General features: G+C 44.5%; 1 long non-coding RNA gene across 1 annotated transcript in view; it reads left to right on the top strand.

Moving 5' to 3' along the window:
* The window catches only part of LOC117942524, a 20,651-nt gene that overhangs the window by 1,551 nt on the left and 12,311 nt on the right, over positions 1 to 6,789 (top strand). The window contains exon 2 of the long non-coding RNA XR_004656144.1: positions 5,853 to 5,858. This is a non-coding gene — a long non-coding RNA (uncharacterized LOC117942524). The remainder of the gene's footprint in view (positions 1 to 5,852; positions 5,859 to 6,789) is intronic.

Here is a 6,789-nt window from a genome sequence, read left to right as displayed (position 1 = left end):
CATCACTTTTCAGGAGGAATGAAGCATTATTTCAATGAGCTGTAAGGGTACCAACAAATTTGAGCACATCTGTACTTGAACCGTTGATACCTAATTTTAACTCAAACCACAATCTTTTCCTGAACCTAACCAAGTAATGTTAGTTTTGTCTGGATTCAAATAGAACTCCTAGAGTGAGTCAAGAAGAGTCAAGCGATTACCATGTAATGGAAAAACTGCAATAGATATGTATTGTCATGTTTGCCTTCTGTCTTATTAAAAGTAACACCAAGGGATCTGTTCCCATTTGAATAGGTAATGGCCTTCTTAACTAGCAATTACCTTCTAACCCACATCTATGAGGCTAAAAGTCACTGATAATGGCCATTAATTGTAATGCTTTAATTTGAAACGAACGGTTCTCAGAAGGATACAGCCGACTTCCAGGATAACTTTTTGTTATACAAAGCATACGCTGCACACACAGCAGTGTCGCAATGTTGTCCGTCAGCCGTGTTTCTCAGTATGTGTGTGTGTGTGTCTGTGTAGTGGTGGGGGGGTTGTCCTTAAGCAACTACAACCTCTTACAACTAAAAGTGGAAAAACCTAAATTATAAATGTTTGTCTAATCTATGATGCTGACCGCACTTCAGATGTCAAAAGTGAAAGGAAAGCAAGCTGTGAGCTGTGTAAACATGCCTACCTCACAACGCCTGCAATAGGACACTTTTTCAACCAGGCTGTTGTATATATTGTGGTGTTAATTGCAAAGATAACGGACTTCGATCTGTCAATGACAGTTGTGGATGATTGGCTATTATCATCCCCCACAATCAGTGTCTAATCAACAGTGGTGCTCCTGCAATTTTAAATAAAAAGCAGAGAAAATCAGCAGCCTTGAATAAACTGTCTTGGCATTGGCCTCACATCCACACGCTTTAAACCCCCACAAGAAAACATAACAAACGTTCTTAGATTATTGTCTGGTTAAAGTGGTTATGTCTAGCAGTCACTGACATGTTGAATGTACATCTTCTCATCTGGGACAGGTCTGCTTTCTGTCCCCAGAGTCAGAACTAAACAGGGGGAAGCAGTGTTCAGTTTCTATGCTCCTCATATCTGGAACAAACTTCCAGAAAACTGCAGATCAGCTGCTACTCTCAATTCTTTTAAATCAAGGCTGAAGACCTTTCTTTTTGATGTTGCCTTTCTCTAAATGGTCGGTCGTTTCCTTGATGTTCCATTTCTTATACTGCACTGTAACTTTTATTGTTGTGTCTTTTCTGTTTTTATTTTTTACTGTTTTTTCTTGTGTTTTATTTGTTTTTAATTTTTGTTTCTTTTTACATTTTTGTAACTGTTTTTGTGTAAAACACTTTGAATTTCCCTGTTGCTGAAATGTGCTATACAACTAAAGCTGCCTTGCCTTGCCTAAAAATGCTTCTCACATTCTTTAAACTTTAAGGAATTTCCACATGGGATAATAGGGCTTTTTCAGTTTGCTGCTTCTTGAAGCGATTAGATTCATAAACCACATATTCCTTCTTTGTCTGTAAATCATGTTTTCCTTATCTGGATGATAAAACAATTATTATAAATTTATCAGGTAAGGTTTGTCTCCGGGGAACCATTACCTTATCGTGGTGGAGAGGTTTGTGTGTCTCTATGAACCTGAGGGCTGTGTTGTCTGGGGCTGTGTGCTCCTGGTAGGGTCTCCCATGGCAAAGTGGTCTCAGGTGAGGGGCCAGACAAAGAATGGTTCAAATCCCTTGTGAATAAGCGAGGTAGAGAGGGAGTAACCCTGCCCAGAGGAAGCCCGGGGCCCCCGTCTAGAGCCAGTCCCAGACGGAGGGCTCGTTAGCGAGCACCGGGTGGCCGGGTTTGCCACGGAGCCCGGTTGGGCACAGCCCAAAGAAGCTGGAAAGGGGTTGGACTTTGTCCAAATCCAGGCTTGCCCAGGGTGTGAGGCGACGGGCGGGTCTGGGGATACTCACAAACCCCCGGCTAAGCGCCGCTGCGTTGGAGTTTACCCCGGTGGACAAGAGGGTCGAGTATTTGACCTTCTTCGAGACCTTGAATGGAGTCCTGCATGGAGCTCCAGTAGGGGACTCCATAGTTTTGCTGGGGGACTTCAATGCACACATGGGCAATGATGGAGATACTTGGAGAGGCGTGATTGGGAGAAACAGCCTCCCTGATCTGAACCAGAGTGGTTGTCTGTTGTTGGACTTCTGTGCTGTCATGGTCCATAACAAACACCATGTTCAAACATAGAGATGCTCATAAGTAAACTTGCTACCAGAGCACCCTAGGCCGAAGATCAATGATCGATTTTGTAATTGTTTCATCTGATCTGAGGCTGTATGTTTTGGATACTCGGGTGAGAGGGGCAGAGCTGTCAACTGATCACCATCTGGTGGTGAGTTGGGTCAGGGGATGGGGGAGGACTCTAGACAGACCTGGTGAGCCCAAATGCGTATTGCGGGTAAACTAGGAACATCTGGAGGAGGCTCCTGTCCAACGGACTTTCAACTCACACCTCCGGCTGAGCTTTTCTTGCATCCCTGTGGAGGCTGGGGGCATTGAGCCTGAGTTGACAATGTTTAAAGTTTCCATTGCTGAAGCTGCGGCGGGGAGTTGTGGTCTGAAGATCTTAGGTGCCTCAAGGAGCGGTAACCCACGAACACCCTGGGAAGCCGTCTGACTGAAGGAGTCTTTTTTTTCTGGAGGATTCCAGAGGCAGTTGCAAGGTACTGATGTGCCCGAAGGGCTGCTGCCTCTGCTGTGACAGAGGCAAAGCAGCGGGTGTGGGAGATGTTTGGAGAAGACATAGAGAAGGACTTTAGGTTGGCACCAAAATGCTTCTGGAAAACCGTTTGCCATCTCAGGAGGAGGAAGGGGGAAATCATCCAAGCTGTATACAGTAAGGATGTGTCGTTGTTGACCTACACTGAGGAGGTAATAGAGCAGTGGAAGGAGCACTGGGGTGGAGGCAGAGCTGGAGGATGATGGGGGACTGTCGTCAATTTTCCTGGTGGCGGTTTCTGAAGAAAGTCAAACAACTCCAGGCCCCAGGGATTGATGAAATCTGTTCAAATATGCTAAAAAGCTCTGGGTGTGGAGGGGCTCTCTTGGTTGACACGCCTCTTTAACATTGCGCGGAAGTCTGGGACAGTGCCTAAGGTGTGGCAGACTGGGGTGGGGGACCAGAGGGTGTGTGCCAATTACAGGGGTATCACACTTCTTAGCCTCCCTGGTAAAGTCTACTCCAAGGGGCTGGAAAGGAGGGTTTGGCAGATAGTCAAACCTCTGATTGAAGAGGAACAATGCAGATTCCGTCCTGGTCGTGGAACAAAGGTTCAGATCTTCACTCATCTCGCTCTTGAAGGGAGCCTGTGAGTATGCTCGACCAGTCTACATGTGTTTTGTAGATCTGGAGAAGGCGTATGACCGGGTCCCCCGGGAGACACTGTGGGAGGTGCTGCGGGAGTATGGGGTTATCCAATCTCTGTATAACCAAGCGAGAGCTGTGTCCAGGTTCTCTGCAGTAAGTCAGACTCGTTCCAGGTGAGGGCTGGCCTCCACAAGGGCTGCGCTTTGTCACCAATCCTGTTTGTAATATTTATGGCCAGGATAGCGAGGCGTAGTCAGGGCAGGGAGGGGTTGCAGTTTGGTGGGCTCTGGATCTAATTGCTGCTTTTTGAAAATGATGCAGTCCTGATGGCGTCATCTGTCTGTGACCTTAAGCACTCACTGGATCGTTTTGCAGGCGAGTGTGAAGCAGCTGAGATGAGGATCAGCACCTCTAAATCGGAGGCAATGGTTCTCAGCAGGAAACCGGTGGAGTCCTTACCCCAAGTGAAGGAGTTTTAATACCCTTGGGTCTTGTTCGCGATTGAGGGGACCATGGAGCGTGAGATTGGTTGGAGAAACACCCAAACTGTTGTGACAAAAAGGGAGCTGAGCCAGAAGGCAAAGCTTTTGATCTACCGGAAAATTTTCGTTCCTATGAAGGCTGGGTCACGACCGAAAGAACGAGATCCAGGGTACAAGCGGACAAAATGGGTTTCCTCAGGAGGGTGGCGGAAAAGCTCAGTCATCCGAGAGGAGCTCGGAGTACAGCCGCTGCTTCTTTGCTTCGAAAGGAGCCAGTTAAAGTGGTTCGGGCAACTGGTAAGGATGCCTCCAGGGCGCCTTTCTAGGGAGGTGTTCCAGGAATGTCCAGCTGGGAGGAGGCCTCAGAGAACACCAAGGACTAGGTGTCTCCAACCTGGCCTGGGAACACCTCGGGACCCCCCAGTTGAAGCTGGGTGATGTAGCTCGGGAAAGAGAAGTTTGGGGTCCCCTACTGGAGCTGCTGCCCCCACGACCCGATACCGTATAAGCAGCTGAAGATGGATTGATGGATGGTCTGTAATTATGACTATGCTAATTTAGCTAACTTTAGTTATCAACAATAAGAGTCTGTGGTTAGGAAAGACTAAGATTGCCATTACAAGTTTTAAATAATCCTTTGATTAGGGACATATGAAATCAGTCAGCTCATCTCATTTGGTTGTAGGTCAGGGATAAAGATGTGCACAGGATCCCCATGGTTAGCACACGTTGAATGGTGTTCATTTTTGGAGCGTTGTCCGCCTGTCTGTTCAAATGAGGAGCGCAGTGAGACCCTGTGGATCTACCCAACTATGCTGGCAGTGTTGCCAAGTGTTAGTCACCATGTGAAAAGCTCTTTACATACATCCTCACACACATGCAAAGATTCCTAGATTTATAGTTAGATAAGTCTTAAAGCTGTACTGATCCACTTTTTTATATTAACGATGGAAAAAATAGTGGCACACCCAGGTTGAAAATTTAAAACAGAGGGAAGCAATTTAATGGTCAGTATGTTCTGGCTTGACCAAATTCTGATTGGTGATTTTTTGCCGTGTTAATTTCATCAGGTGGAAACATAGACCGTTGCGGTCTATGGGTGGAAAGCACTAATTGGTAATGGGGGTGTTTTCCGAGCACCCCTGTTTAACAGGTAACAGTCTGTCTTCAGAACACCCCCCTTGTTTTCACTTTTTTTTGGATTATTGAAGAATGAACTAGAAAGCCTTGGTTTAGTGGTTTGCTGAATATTTACTTAATTGTGAGTGTTTAATTTACAGTCAGTCCTCCTCTACAATGTCGAAGACCACTTGTTAATATACAGAGCCAGCACGCCACACCATCATGCATGGACTAACCGCAAAATGTGAGGGACTCAAAGAGAAAGTTTCAGAGATAATGCAACACAGCAAGGCACTGAGCTTGACCACAGATATGTTTAAATATACAGTAATTAAAGTGGACATGCCTTTTGTGTTTAAGAGTAAAAGGTTTAAATAAATAGCATATACGTGTCTCAGCCACAAAGCCAAGCTCCTATGTTCAGCTGCTCTGTGTGAGGACATGCACAGAGCGCCGATGCAGCGCTGTCAGAGCGGACAGACGAGTCTCATGTTAGTGCAAAATAATTAGGTTAAAAACATTTAATATACTGCAAATAGCCTACCAGGACAAGTACTGCGGGACAGTACAGTTAATTAATCTAACAGTGTTTTTTCTGCACCCTCCGCCACCTCCCCAGTTAACTGTTGAAATGTCAGCCCTATTTGTGTGACAAATTCCATGTCAATCGCGGTGCAAAGTTTTCACTTTTTTGGACTTCCACCATCAGGCAGAATGACATTTTATGGGAAACATAATCACTTCATTTCCAGTTATGGTGACAATTTTCATGTCTCTAGCTCACTCCTGCACCCAGCAACTTAGGAAAAGGAGAAATTTAGCATATAATACTAAATAGGCCACACCTACATCCACCAATCAATATGACACTTCAGATATTTGTAATACTTGCTGTAAATATGTGCACCATTTTTGGTAATATTTTGTAAACCAGGTTTAAAGGGTACATATTTCTGGCACATGTTTTGAGCTCAAAATGTATGATATTTGGAAATACCGTAAGCCCCGCCCTTGTTTTTTGACAGATCTTGCTCATTCATTGTAGAAATGTATAAGTCCCACAATGCTGTATAAAAATAGAAAGTAGACAAGTAGTAATAGAAAAGTAGACAATATTCCACTGGTCACATTATGCAAATTAGCAAAAACTATCATTATTGTTTACTTTTATGGTACAAGAAGCGATTTTTGTAGTGCACATTGAGCTGGACCTGTGTGAAGAATTTCAAGACAATCAGACATACGGTGGGAGGGACGTTAAACAAGCATTAAACATTAGCATTGTAAAATACACTTCATTCAAAGTCAACAGAAACCAATTCAAACTATGAAAATCAGTTTTGGGTTGTCTTTCCACTTTTCCAACATTCACAACTCTAGTTTGGGTTGAAATAAATCCATAGCTACCAATTTACATGTGAAAATATGTTGGCTCTATACACACTATAAGTATTGTTTAAAGTTGGGTGGGTTAGCGCTGGCAACCACAGAGCTGTTTCTAGTTAAACAGAAAGGTCTGAAATAGGTTTAAAAAGTCTATCTCTGTAGGCATACTTTCTATAAGGTTGTGCCTTGGGTTCTTTCTTGATGTCTAATAATGTTGTCATATTGCTTATTCCCAGTGTAAGCTATTAGAAAGTTTAGCTGTTAGTGAGCTAACAGTGCCAGTTATTCCACAGTAAATGAAGGTTTCACTACACTTAAAGCTGCAGTAGGGAGTTCTGAGAAAACGTCGACTTAGCCTAAAAATTTGAACAAGCACACCTAACAGGTCCCTCCCCCTTGCTCTCTGCTGCGCTACAGCCCTCCCTC

This window comes from Etheostoma cragini, chromosome 3 (genome assembly GCF_013103735.1).
Source record: "Etheostoma cragini isolate CJK2018 chromosome 3, CSU_Ecrag_1.0, whole genome shotgun sequence".
Taxonomy (NCBI): domain Eukaryota; kingdom Metazoa; phylum Chordata; class Actinopteri; order Perciformes; family Percidae; genus Etheostoma; species Etheostoma cragini.
Note: the sequence above shows the minus strand (reverse complement) of the source record. Positions and strands in the feature narration are given on the sequence as shown.